Source organism: Balearica regulorum, chromosome 10 (genome assembly GCF_011004875.1).
Source record: "Balearica regulorum gibbericeps isolate bBalReg1 chromosome 10, bBalReg1.pri, whole genome shotgun sequence".
Taxonomy (NCBI): Eukaryota; Metazoa; Chordata; class Aves; order Gruiformes; family Gruidae; genus Balearica; species Balearica regulorum.
Window position 1 is genome coordinate 771,810 of NC_046193.1, and position 14,455 is coordinate 786,264.

A 14,455-nucleotide genomic window follows, 5' to 3' on the forward strand; every position below is an offset into this window, starting at 1 on the left:
AGAGTTGGGGTGGTTCAGCCTGGAGAAGAGAAGGCTCCGGGGAGACCTTAGAGCCCCTTCCAGTCCCTGCAGGGGCTCCAGGAAAGCTGGAGAGGGGCTGGTGACAAGGGCAGGGAGTGACAGGCCAAGGGGAATGGCCTGAAGCTGCAGGAGGGCAGATGGAGATGGGATGGGAGGCAGAAATCCTTCCCTGTGAGGGTGCTGAGGCCCTGGCACAGGTTGCCCAGGGAAGCTGTGGCTGCCCCTGGCTCCCTGGCAGTGTTCAAGGCCAGGTTGGATGGGGCTTTGGGCAACCTGGGCTGGTGGAGGGTGTCCCTGCCCATGGCAGGGGTGGCACTGGGTGGGCTGTGAGGTCCCTGCCCACCCAAACCGTTCTATGATTCTGTGATTCTATGATGTGGCCTCAAACCCAAACCATGCTGTATTTGCTTACTAGATGACAACGACACAGTAATACGGATCTTTTCACTGGTGCATCTCTTCAAACAGGTTGCTTTTAATGAATTCCTTAGGGCAGACAGAAGGCCAGGTGTGCTGCTGAGGGATTGCTTCTGTTTTGGGAGGCTTTGCCTCTGAAATACCTACACCGTGTGTCTGCCCTGGCCACGTGTGCACAGGAGAGGTGGTTGCCTGGTGTTACGTGGAGTACAAGGCATTGCAAAGCTGATCCCAGTTAGATGATGTCAGCTTTCAAACCAGGCAGCCGGTGGTGACGCCTGGTCAGTGGATGAAGACAGCGTTTCCCAGGGGAAGGCTCTGGCAACCCGTCTGGACTGAGGGATCTGAAGGAAAGTTGAGAAGTTACTTTTGGCCAGGGGTAAGCTTTTGGCCCAGGACAGCATGGTGAGTGTATGCTGGGGCCCAGGGAGTGTTCCCGTGGGAAACAGGGCACCGGGCCCTGGGTGGGCGTACCGACAGAGGCGGCAGCTTGGTCCTCTCACGGCCTTCCAGCAGAGAGCTGAGTCAAATGCTGGACTCCTTCCGAAGGCACAGGCAAACCGCCAGTGCTTGGGTAGACGGAGCTCCCCACTCAGCAAGCTCCCAAGCCCATCTAGGTGCACCTTTTCTCAGGAGTTCCCTGCAAGAGTGGGGAAACCACTGCTAGCGGGGATGTCTCCTGCCTGCCTCCCCACACCCCCACCTCCCCACTCCCACCTGCGTATCCCCCCGGCATCTTGCATTGCCTCGCCCAGTTGGTGAGAAGCTTGCCCAGAGCCTGAAAAGGAAGCGTTTCATTTCCCTGCCGGAAAGGTGTTTCGGCTCCTGCACCCCCCACCTCCAACAAGTGCTGGAGCAGGTTGGCACCCGCATGAATGCGGAGTGGAGCAGGAGTACAACGTTTGCTGGCTGCAAACTCTCACCTTGGCTTGGCCCCTGGCAGAACCGCCGCGGCACAACCAGCTTCTTTACGCCCACATGAGGGAGTGTGCTGCTGAGCAGAACCGCGGTTCCTTTGATACACGCCGCCTTCCCATTTATGCCGTGGGGCAGTGGTCCTGACGCTCCATCAGGGACGGTCAGGGATCTGTTACGTATAGAACCTCTTACGTACAAAGCCCAGAAGTGACCCAAAATGCATGGCACGGGCCACACAAAGGTGGCTGTGTTCTCTGAGGTCACATTTGGAAGCGGTCAGAGTGTGATGTTCCCATATGGATGTGGATAGAGCGTTGACAGAGAAACTGCTGTGCCCGCAGCTGCGGGGGGTTTGGCTCTTCCAAGTTCCCGTCCAGCGCCCACAGCGCTCACACTTTGAGACAGACCAACCCCTCCGAGCATCGACACCTGCAATCACACCCTGACCTTGGCTCCCTTCACGAACGACAGACGGGACAGTCGTGCTATGGCACCGCTCGCTTTGGTAGGTGCTGTCGGCTCCTCGTCCTGCAGATACGCATCGCTCAGCTTCACCCTCCGGCTTCCGACCGACCGGACACCCCGTGTGCTGGTGAGTTTTTGGGGTTGGTCTGGCAATCCGTCCCCGAGGCGTTGCGGTGGCTGCTGGCAATAGCAGACGGCCACCAGCGGGGGGAGTTCACAGTTCAGAAACGGCACCTAAAGCGGGGGCTGGTGTGCTAACGGGCCTAGCACCCCTCAAGGCTGGGTGACACCTACAGCCTCTGGTTACCGGGTTTCTGGCAGTGCAGTGAGGGTGCCCGGTCACTCGGTCCAGGGTACAGCTACCAGCAGCCCGAGAGGCCACCGCAAGGCTCCGGTGCCGTCCCCGCAGCCACCCCCCTCAGAAAGGAGCGATGTCCGAGCGTAGTTGCCACGGCCCGAAGGAGACAGAGCTGCCGCTCTCCTCCAGCGCCAAGGGGTAGGAGCTGCTGCTCCAGCTGCCCTTCGCAGTAGCCCAGGGCTGGCATGGGACGACGCAGTGCGGGACCTGACTGCCCACGTCCCTGGATTCAGCCAGGAGGATCCTAGCTTTTGCAAAGTCACCTTTGGAAAGCACAAACAGGAGAGTCCAAAAGCTTCAGCTTCACCAACAGCTCAGGCTGGCCTCATTTACCAGTGGAGAGGCTTTTCCAGCAGCCCCTGTCATTCCTGCGGAGGGATGCCGGTCAGCCTGTCCTGCCTCCTGGCCCCGGGTGCCAGACACACCCCCAGCAAGATGGGCGGCTGAAATGTTGGACAACGTGGTTTCTGACACATGCAGCGTGGCCATCAGGAGTTTGAACAGTGTTGTTACGCTTTCCAAGGCGTTTCTTACCTTTCCTTACCCAGAGCCAGCAGCGAGGTTTGAGGCAAGTGCTGCCAACATCCCTCACATGCTGCTTCTCGGGTATTTCCATGATGCCATTTCAGAAAGGACGGCCTTGCTGGCCTCTTGGGATGCTAGGGGCTTCTTCGCATTTTACTCCTGGTTTATCTTGGCTTTTTCAGCCTTCTTCCTAGGAAGAACACGTAGGGGCTTGTTACAAATCATTCCTCGGTCCGTGATTCTGTCCAGTCATTTCAAATCTCTTGCCTATTTCCTGAATCATTATTGCTTCCTTTGCCGGCACGGATTTTGCCCTTCTTCTGCGCCCCCGACACTCCGTGTCTCTCAGTCAGGTGCTTGTGCACCAACCGACGGGGCGTGCAGCTCAGTCCTGGCATCCCGCACAGGGCCGGGAGACGTGCAATGGTGTTTTGTCTCTCTGGATGGGCCGCTGACCCTGTGCAGTTCACTCCGGTTCCAGGCGACTCCTCCACCCCTTCTTGGACAAACTCCAGAGGGTCCTGCATTTGACAAGTTCTTATCCTACACAAATGTAATATAAAAACTAGAGCATAGACAGGAAAATGGAGGGGTGGGGGGAAGCCCAGCTTACCCTCTGGCTGCCTTGGTGCTTCCCATCTCCCCAGCAGCCCCGTGCTGGCAACAGAGACAGAGGACGCCTGGCACGGGTCCGATGGCTCTCCCGCTCCTCAGCAGGGCTCCCCAGCAGGCCTCTGCGGGAGCGGGAGCGAAAGCCGTTTGGGTGCCAGTGAGGTAGAAAAGTCACTTTTATTTTTCCTTACGGTACCTCACAGCCCGTACGATTGCAGTCAACATGCAATACCTGCAGCAGCCCCTCTGCACGCTGCCCCAAACCTCCGCTCCAAGACCAACTGTGCGGAGATCCTGCCGCCTTCCGCCTGCCCAGCTCTGCACGCAGCGAGGGCACGCTTTACGTTCCCCGCAGGCATTTGGAGAGGCCACCGAGTTCCACATTTACTCCTGCTAAGGTGGCTGAGGCACCTCGGGTGGTCTCACTATGCTTTATGGGTACTGCACTGGGCACCTCTGCAGATGCAGGTGAAATACTTCTTCATTCTTTTGGTGCTTTTTTTTTTTTGCCAATGTGGAGCTACCCGCAGGAGGGGCAATGAGTGCACCTTGCTTTTTACTTTTACAGTGACTGGCAACTGGAAATTCATAAAGCCACTGCCCAGTATGTGAAGGATGCCATTGCCAGGGAGGTATTTTCTGTACGCGTGTGTGCCGAGAGGTTGTTGGCTGCTCCTGGTAAACGATTGCTAACAACATTTGGGTTTCTATTGGTTCTGTCTTTAAACTGACAAGAATCATTCAAAAATGGATGTTTGGCAGAGCTCCACGTTAAGCTCCCAGACCCTCTGTTCATCTTTCATCTCGGATCGGGGCAGACTCCGACCGCGCTGCAGAGAGTGTTTGTTACTTCAGCCGGTGGCACGGTGCCACCCAGCACTAAAACGCCGTTCTTTCCATTAACATCTGACATGGATTTGTGGTACCCACCCCGCAGAATTCACAGCATTTGTCTAAACAGTTTTGAAGTTGTTCTCTGTATATCGTGAGAGAAAGTCTGCTTCTCCTCTTCTCTTAAAAGTGTAATAATTATAATTAATTAGATTTCCTTCTGTTTCCAGTCTGCTGGGAAGACGCACTTTGAGGCCCATTTTTAGGTCACTCTTCTGTCAAACTTTACATACTTCTTTCCCCAGGCTAACTGTATTTACTAAACATTTAGCTCCATGGCGCGCTTCTCGGAGAAAGGCACGTAACAGCCTATAGCTGCCAGCCGGGCTCGGCTCGCGCCTTGGCTCGCTCGCCCCTTCGCACACTGGCAGGCGTTTGCACCGTCTGCAGACCTTGAGTCTTCCTCTCACCTTCAACGCCATCAAATTAATACTTAGCAGTCACTTAAGTGACAAGGAGACACATCTTAAAAGGCTTTGTGTTTACACTGCTCCTTCATTTACTGCTTAAAAAGCTTTCCTTGGCAGCTCGAGGAAGACACGATGCACCCTTTCTTCCTGAGGTCACCAGGGCATCTTTGGTTCAGCTCCTCACGCCGGGCGGCACACGGGCCTCGTGCCCGTACCGGCGTTCATCACTCACGGCTCACTGTTAGCTGGGCCAGACCAGACCCTGCTGTGACCACAGCTCGTTTGCAGACGTCGCTGCGTGGTCACGCAAACCCTGCCGTCACCCCACAAACCTGCGCTTGTGCTGCAGACCTCTGTGAGCACCATGCGGGTGTGCGGGGCCGTAATGGTGATGGTTCACCCAGGAAGGCAGAACAAAGGCCGTGTGTTTCGTCGACATAACCGCAGGACTTTTAGCACAAGGCCGTTTAAAAGTGCGGTCCCTCCCAGACATCGGCGTTCTTGCTCCATGTTACACCACAGGCACCGCCCGTCTCAGAGAGGATTTATTGTCCTGGCATTTGTGGTGTGGAACAAATGGCCCTTTCCAGGGTCAGAGCCGTCTTTAATGTGGTGCTACTCACAGACCTCCTGAGGAGGCCCCGAGCCCCCTAACCCCTTTCTTTCCTTCCTTCCTTCCTTCCTTCCTTCCTTCCTTCCTTCCTTCCTTCCTTCCTTCCTTCCTTCCTTCCTTCCTTCCTTCCTTCCTTCCTTCCTTCCTTCCTTCCTTCCTTCCTTCCTTCCTTCCTTCCTTCCTTCCTTCCTTCCTTCCTTCCTTCCTTCCTCACACAAGGCAGTCACACGGGGCCTGGGCTTTGCCTTGTTGGGTGGACAATAAGACTTTAACTGGTTTCCCCCGGGACCCCACAGATCCTTTTTAACCCGGGTGTGCCGGTGGCCGTGACACGCCGGGATGATGTCATCCAGTGATGCACGAGCAGACCGCTCAAGAGGTCCTTGGCACACCAGTGGGAGAGATGGCATATCAGTGCCACGGGAGCCATGAGGTGGATGAAGCACCCCTCTCTCTGGGTGCAGCCGGGGACGGCTTTTGTCAAATTGCACCGGATAAGCTCAGAGGGAAACCACTCAACACAGCGTGGCATCGTTCTCTTGCTGTACCTCCCGTTTACAAGTCTGAGCTCAGTAATTACTTTGCTCTCTCGAGCAAGGATTAAAAGACAACGGGATTAAAAGACTGCTGCCTAAAATAACCCGTGGTGAGGAGAATGAGAAAGGGCTGGATGGAGCGGCTCAGCTTTGACACGGTGCCGTAGCCGTCCGACAGCTCCAACCAACCGAGGCTCACGGGGCCGCGCTCTGCTGCTCAGCTCCGGGGAGCAGCTTGGCTCCAGAGCCGGCGCGTGGCCCCTCGGCCAGCCTCCGGCAGGCTCCGGCGAGCGCCAGCGCGAGGCAAAGGCTGGGAGGGTGCTGCCGTGCTGCCTGGCTCATGCCAAAAGCTGGGTGGTAGTCCCAGGTTGGCCAGTGGCTCACTGTGCAAGGTCGGAGGGATCGCTTCCGCCCGTTTTGCCGGTAAGTAACCTTGCGTTTTCCCACTCCCTCAGGTAGAGAACCGAAAAGCTGAGGCCCGTGCTGAGTGATGCAGTTTCGTCCTTTAGCTACGGAGGTGGCTGTAATCTCGCTGGTAATGGGTGATGGGATGCCGTGACTGCAGCGTGCCGCGTCCGTGCAGCCCTCGTGTCCCACAGCTCTTTGCCGCGGAGGCTGCGTGACCACCAGCCCGCTTCATCTGAGTCCTTGCGCTTGCCGGCAGCGGGAACTCTCCTCCACTGGCCATTATTTTTTTTTTTTTTCCTACTTTCTTTGCTGAACTCAGCAGTTCCAGCCACATAGCCGCTTTATTTTATTGCTGTCATAAAATATATTTGGTGGGTTGGTTTGGAAAACAAACACCTCCACAGAATATGGGATATCAGATGCCCCAGTCCAGAGGAGGTAGAAAGGGAAGAAGGGGTGAATGTTTCCTAGCAGCGGTTGTGTATAAATTTATTGGAGCAGCCCGTAAAATAGGACATAGGACAAGTTATACAATAAAAAGGTGCACTAATGCCGTGTGGTTTACATGTCCCTTGCCCGAGGTTAAAGGCTGTAACAGCTCCTTTCAACATACTTTCTTAATTCCAGCTCACCAGCCTCGTTACTTCACCTCAAAACGTGCAAACCTTTAACTTCTCTCAAGAGATAACTTGGAACTCGCTCTGAGAATGAAATATTAATTAGAGTAAAAATCCCACGGCGTGCCCGGTGACTGTGTGGCCTCTGGGAAGGCCGGGGAAGGCAGGCAGCGCTCCCTTTGTGCGGGGCTTTTGTTCCCCGCATTCCACCCGTTCTGCCCTGTCACAGCTGATAACAGCTCCCCAGCCCACTGAAAGAAAACTGTCACAGCTAAGTGCACCTTGGCCGCTGACAGAGAATATAAGCTATTAACGAGCTTGTTATCTCGAGCAGGTTTTACACAAATCGTTCCCTGTCCCGGCATTTGGCATAAGCAGCGATGACAACTTTTCGACAGATGCTAGTGAGAAGAGAATAAAGATGCTGTGGCTTCAGACCATCTGCAGGGATTAAACCTTCATCGCGTGAGGTGACTTTTCTGCTCTTGAGACAAAGGAAACTTTTCTTTTTCTCTAGCTGAACACCTCGCTTTCTCCAAGACACTGTTTCATTGCCAGACACTTTCCCCGTAGCTTGTCTATCTCGGAGCCATTTGAAACCCACCGCAAATCGACTTTTTGCCCCTCTAACATCTGGGCAGATTTAATCCACGATGCTCATTTCTAAAGCTCCATCTGCAACCTTCTCCTTGATCCCGGGCTGTTTCAGGAAGGCTCTGGTTGCTGCTCAGGCCACCAGCTTCCAGCACGAGCCACAAACATCCAAAGAGCAAGTAACTCTGCTTTGTAACGTGTGACCTTAAGCGTCACAGCTTTTCATCAGCTTCCGAGCTATGTGCAGTGGGAAAAAACCCCTGTAAATCACCAAGAACGTTGTGATTCTCAGTTTTCTGCACAATGTTTTCTGCAATTAAAAAAAAGAAAAAAAAAAAAGATTAACGCTAGAGTTTGTTTGTCCAATGCTTAAAAGTGCACAGGAAATTAAATACATCCAGGCAAAGCAATTAACTTCAATTAAGCAACTCTGCTATTTGTTTTCAGTACGTTTCATCTGAGGAGGAAACATCATCAGGCAGTTCCTGTTTCTGTGGTGGTTTATCTCATGGAAATGACTCAGTCCTCATGCCCAACGCTGCTGGAACCCGCGGCTCGCTCCCCCGCTGCAGCCCTGCTTCCACCGAGCTCCTGGTTATTGCTTTGCGCTTGTACCCCTTCCAGGGCTGAGTATGTCTCGGGTAGGACTGACCGTGGGCGTAGCTGGAATCCTACGGATGGATCTGAGCCGGCTGGACAGCCCAGACCCGCAGGCAGCAGGATCCGGTGGTGTGCTGCCCGGAGCAGATGTCCTGGTTGTGCCGTGCTGCAGGAGCGCTTACCCTTCCTACTAGCGGTAGTGCACACAGCATGATGACTTCTCCTGACCAGTTCCTGTGCACTTTCCAAGTCTCCTGCCAGTGAGAAAAAGCCGTGAATGTGTCATCTTGGTGCAGCCCAAGCACCCTTCACGTTCTAGAGCTGTCCTGGCCCCGCATTCAGCGCTCTCCTCTTGATAAAAGTGGCCCTTCTCATCACTGTTTAGATGACAAGGGGAAGAAGTCCGATCACTGCACCTCCAGGTTGTCAGAGCCCCAAGCTGACTTTTCGTAGGATGTGATAAGCACACAAGTAATAAAATATCCAGCTGGTACCACAGTGCTAACGCCACCCGTAGCGACCCACGCTGACCTAATTCATCCCTGCGACAGAAAAGTTCTTCTCATTCGTTACAGGCCTTCCCACAATACCCAGACCTCTCCGGAGATCACCCACACCCCAGGTGACTAACCTCCTACGACGGAGAGGGGAGAGAGACAAAGCAAGCACCTAAAAACCTTACATCGATTAATCTCACTTGTGACAGAAGGTGTGCTGCCTGTTTTAATACATCGTTTACAAAAAGTCCACAAAAGTCTTTCCTACCCTTTCTATTATGAGGAGCCCGATGCGTTGAGAACATCAAAGACAACCTTTCGGAGGGAGGGACGTAACCACCCCTGTGACTGTCACAGGAACGTTACTCCATGTACAGAAGGGAGCTTGCAAGAAAGAAAAAATAGAAGAGGAGAAAAAAACCCAAAAACCAAACCCCAAAGATTGCCTGGGAGAAGCAAACAAAAGGATATTCACAGAATTGTTACTTGCAGAATGGGACCACCATGAAGTTACTGGGAATGGAGGGTGTTGGCACACCGCAAGGTCTGACAGTCGGGTGCCGCCTTCTGCAGGCCAGAGTGATGAGCTGCGAGCCCGGAGGAGACCGGGGAGGCGGGAGGAAGGACAGCATTTATCCGCGTAATTCTTCCATATCTGAAAATATGGCTCGTTCCTCTGAGCACGTTCCTTGTTATGCAGAATAAAAGCAAATGAGCAAGTAAACCAAAAGTCCTCGTTATTTTGGTGCCCGGAGTTAAACAGAGCAAACTCTCTCATTTCTACAGGCTTTGCTGTCCGCAGCGCTGTTTGCGGAGCACTATTGATACTGCAGATCTGTACGGCGCTCGCTGCAAAACCTTCCACTAGTCTCCACAATGCATTAAGGAACATGAATTACCGGCTGACTGTTGCCCACGAGCACAGTTAATCCCCCCCATCCCCTCCGCTTTGGCAAGGCTGGATAACCTGTAACTCACAAACCTGGATGGGGAACCACCTGGACCCTTCCTAGCCCATTTCTGACCTCCCTCGGCTATCATTTTTATTCCAGAGCAACACCAACTCAATCATAACCCAACAAGAGCCTCATGAAATACTTTCCCGAGTTTTAACAATCTTGGTTTGCTAAATGAGGAGCAGGGGGAGAAATAAATCTGTAAAACTTGGGCAGCAAGTGGTTTTTTGATTCATGCTTACCTTGCACGAGACAAAAAGGCTGGCGAACGGTTCGTGCGCCGCTGTCCGTGTCTGCAGATGGATCCCTTGGGTTTGAGGGCTGACTATGAGCCTAGGAGCGTCTGCTTCCAGTTGTTCTTGGCAGGGCTTTTTGTCCTGGTGAGGGCAGAGCATGGCACCTCAGTGGCTACCAGCAGAGCTGGAGGTGGACTGCCGGCCGCATCGCGCCATCATTGACATCGCTTTCCTCCCGCTGCGCCTCCCCAGAAGGGTACGTACGTTGGTTGTACCTCTACGGCGCGTGCTCCTTTGCAGCAGCGTTTTGCGGCAACGGAGGGGAGAAGGGGCTGGGAGGGAGGTCAGTGTAATTGCGCATCGAGGAGGAAGAAACGCACAGAAGCTATCTCATTAAAATAATTTCTTGTCGATTGCTAATTAACCCATGTTACGTGGAGGCCGCGTATTCCTATGTTGCCATGAAAGGGCGTGCACCACCGGCACGAGGGAAGGGTCTGTAAACCCCAGGCAACGCAGAGCCCTTTCCGACGGTGAGCTGCCCCGTGCGTGCCAGGAGGGACGTGACGAGGACACCGCGAAATGGGCAGGTGAGGAACGGCGTGAGGAGCAGAGCTTCAGCCCGAACCCCGGGACCTCACTCCGTACGGTCGGCACGGTGTTCTCCAGGAAATTCCCACCCAACCGTCATCTCACCCAGCCCGCTCCAGTGGCGACGCGCTACCAGGGACGCCGCTGCAGAGAAAGCAGCAAGAGGTACGTTTGGGATGTTACCAACAGACCTTCTTGTAGCTCATTACTTGTGCACAATTCCACGCGTCTTAATTACTGCAAACACCTATAAACGCTCCAACCACAACCTCGCAAACCTCTGAACCGGGTATGTCTTGTGGTGTTGCCAGGTCAACAAATTGATCCTGAAATTCTTTTTTTAGAAATGCTTTATTTGCCAGCAGTGTGCTCTGTGCTTCGTAATTCATTGTCCTACATAACCCAATCTCCTTTTAAAACAGAATAACTGAGTTTGAAAGAAAACATGAATTCAAAGATTAAGAGGTGGGATCAGAAGTAAGCCACCTGTCAGACAGGATAAGAACCCAGGATTTTTTTTCTTTGGATTTAACCGGTCACTTAAAATATAATAGTCATATTGTTCAGTGTCCTCTATATGGTCTAATTTTAGAGTATTTGTACAAAATAAAAAGGTGCCTCGCATTTAAAGCCGTATTTTCAACTATTATCTTCTTCATTGCGTGAGCCAATAATGACGAGGAACCAGACTCTATTACAGTTATTGCTTGTCAGCGGCAATTTATTTGCATGCAGAAGTCAGGGGAGATTTCTTTCGCAAAACCGGCTCCACTCTGGCCCTAAATGGTCCGTAACTGCTCGGCCAGGCGAGGCACCTCACGCGCACACGTCTGTCCTGGGAAGTCGCATTAATCCTGCTACGCGTCCGCAGGATGGATTTGCACAGGCAGAGATAAATAGACCATTCTGTGCCTGCGGGCCTCAAAGACGGGCGTCTTTCCCTATTTACACTTCGTGCTTGCTGAGACAGACCTTGGCCCAAGTCCTTTTCCCAAGGCAGAGCCCCGCTCAGGCGCCAGATCCGAGCATTGTTAATGCCAGCATCCCAGGAACAAGCCGCTAATTCTGCGTACCGAAGGCGGACTGGCAGGACGCAGTACCTAAGAGGCTTTTCTCTGTGAAAAATGCGGATAGTTTTGCTATGAGCCGATGGGCCGACGGACCCGTGTGCGATTTGGCTCTTGTGTGCGGCTCCGCAGCGGGAGTCCCGAGCTCGGATCGACCTGCAGATTACACATTACACGGCTTCTTCAGCACTATTTTCCATAGGGACTGACTGGGATGAGGGTCCAGGCGGGTTATCCAGAAAGACACCGCTTTGCCCTTAGGTATATTCCATTTATACATATATATGCGTGTATTTATAAAACATAGATATGTATGTGTGTGTTTATATATGTAAAAAACAAACTAACCTTAGACATAACAATAGCTAAAAGCCATAGTTCACGTTGTTTCTCATTGTTATTGCTATTAAACGGCTGTTGTTCATAACGCAGCCCTACAGTACTTTGGATCTTAATCTCCTTTTGTGGTATAAAATGGTCCAAACAGCTGCTAAATGGAACAAAAGTGTAATCCATCAGTATCCATTGAATAAACATAAACATCCCATTTCCTTGCAGACAAACATGGCACGGCCGAGCAGCTTGCTTTGACCGTCAGACTGATGCTCCCGGAGCTCTAGCAGCCGGAGAACGGGGAACCAGCCTGAGCCTGGCACGTAGCGCTGCGTTCGGGGCAGTCTGGGGCATTCGAGAGGGACGCATCGTGTCTGTGCGGGTTTTTGGGGGCTGGAGGTTGGGAAAGATGAATCTGTGAGGCCGAGCCGCAGGCTGTGAGTGCTGCTGTGGGTTCTTATTTCCCAGTGCCAGCGCTGGCTCCCCGGCTGCTTGTGCCAGCTGGGAGAGCGCTCTGCAGCTCTCCAGGGGAGGAGACGAGCGTCTCAGTGGCGAGCAGAGGATGAAACCCCAGCAGGAAAGAGTGCTCCTTGTGTTCGCTGTACAAGGAATCACGCTGCGGTCCTTTTCTCCGTGAGGAGTGTGGCCGGGGTGGTCCCTGAACCCAAACTGAGGGGACCCGAGCTGAGCACCCGGACACCCGACCACGGGCGGTAGGGAGGGGAGGGAGCTGGCGGTGCCCTGCCACCACGCAGCCGCCCATCCCCACCCCGCCAGCGTGGGTCCATCTGTCCCTGGGCAAGCTGACGCACTTCCAAAGGCTGCCAGGGAGGGTTCCCCTTAGGTAACAAAAACAAAAAGTGGAAGCTGTTGGCATGAGGTTCCTCTAGAGACCCCACTGCCGAGGACTTTTTGGTCCCCTTCCTCCGTAGCAGCAGCACGCGCTCCTAGCAGCCTGAAAAGGATCATGACTGGAGGAAGAGGATGATCAGAAAAGTCAGGTTTTACAAAACAGAAATGCTTTCTCTGATTGAATTTGAAAGTTATAAACCTGAGCCTAATCAGAGAACTGTTTCTCCCCTTGAGATGCACAGCTATTTTGAACACATACACGGTTCTGTTCATCTCAGGTTCCAAGAAAAGCAGGCGCTCATCCTTCAAACGCCGCTTGGCCGACAGGTTGGGGTAGGATGGATGAGGTCATGATTGTCAGCCCCATCCCAGTACATCTCCTATACACTGTACCCATACACTGAGTGAATGAAAATGAGTCTGGAGACGGCTAAAAAAGGAGAATTGAATGCAGAATAAGTTATACTGAGCTGGAGACAGACTCCACAACTTGGGGATCTGCTGGGGAAAAGGAAAAAGGGAAGGGAGGAAAGGAAGAATAATGGCTCTGGAAAAGAACATGTTGTCTTCACCCACAGGTATCTGCTGCTTCCATCAGCCGCCCTGAGTCACTGCTTTGGCATCGTCTGCGGCACTTAGATATGGAGAGACACCACCGTCAGGTACTTTCTCCAGAGCTCAGGGCTGCTAAAGTGACTCCAGAAACAGCAGCACTGCTCCGTCCCAGCAAACGCCACGTGCTCCAGGACTGCCCAGGCCACTTGCACTTTGCCGTGAGTTTCAGACGAGGTGGCAGGAGGCTCTGCGTCTCCTCTGTCCCCCCTGGAAAGCGCACCCCCGGGTCTTGGCTTGCACTGTCAGCCGTGCCACAGCCAAGCAGAGGTGGAGGTAGTAGCGTTCGTTAACACTGAGGCAGACCACCGCGCCATCCGGGAGAAACCACCCGATGTACAGCAAAGGAAATATTATAGTTCTGAGCCTGGGATTGCACGGGAGTTCTTCTTTATCTCAACAGCCGGGCCTCTAAATCTTCCCTTGCAAAAGAAAATTATCAACAACGTGGCTTTGTTAATAACTAAAAGATTTTAGCGTATCACAAGTGTGTGCAAAACATCCACGTGCTTCTAGCTACCATCAGTCCAGGCTGAGAGTCCCATTTGAATGTGATCTGCTGCATGAAAGTAATTGGAAAAATATGGCTAAAAATGTGTGTGTACACAATGCACATAAGAAAAGCAGCTTTCATTAAACAGAGGAACATATGCCAGACGATTTAAATCACAAAAGTTTCCTCTGCTTTACCGCAACCAGCACGGTATATGACATACGGAGCGGTACCTTGCTCGGCTTGCTTGCCTGCAACACTGATACCTCTGAGCAGAGAGGTGACGGCAAGAAAGAGAGGTGGGCTGGAAATTTGGAGACTGACAACTGAGTATTGTGGATCTTCACCGTTCAAGTAGAAATTAGTGCCACGTCACTAGGAGACCTCATCGGGGGGAAACCCTGTAAGAGTGAGACCTCCTCATTTGCTTGCAGCAGCTGTCAGTGCAAGATCTGGTGAAGATATAAACTGATTTATATCTTCATGGTAAAGATAGAAACTGATTTTTTGGTAATACATGTGCACCTGCACAGGGAACCGCACCTTGGATTTCCTCTCCGTTTTCTGCCTGATGGTGATGGCCTGTACATACGTCCGGACTCGGGCTGGCTTTAGAGAAGCACTTGGAAGGGAAGAAAAAAGCTTGTGAAGCTCAGAGGGCCAGAAAAGCATCCTGGGCTGCCCACCCTGGCCACACAGGTATGGTGAGGGCCCCTCCACTCCCAAAGGTGCTCAGGTCCCCTCAGCCTGCCCGGGGGACAGCAGCTCAGGCCCAGGCTGGGCAGTTGCCTGCAGAAGCTTTCAGCAGCTTTTCTGCCGCAAAACATCTCCAG

General features: G+C 52.9%; 1 long non-coding RNA gene across 1 annotated transcript; it reads left to right on the plus strand.

Annotated features, from left to right (window-relative positions):
* Positions 1-216: 216 nt before the first annotated feature.
* On the plus strand, positions 217-9,981 carry LOC142603234 (uncharacterized). The gene is made up of 3 exons (XR_012837123.1): positions 217-843; positions 1,698-1,948; positions 7,126-9,981. It is a non-coding gene; the product is annotated as an uncharacterized LOC142603234 (long non-coding RNA).
* Positions 9,982-14,455: the final 4,474 nt, after the last annotated feature.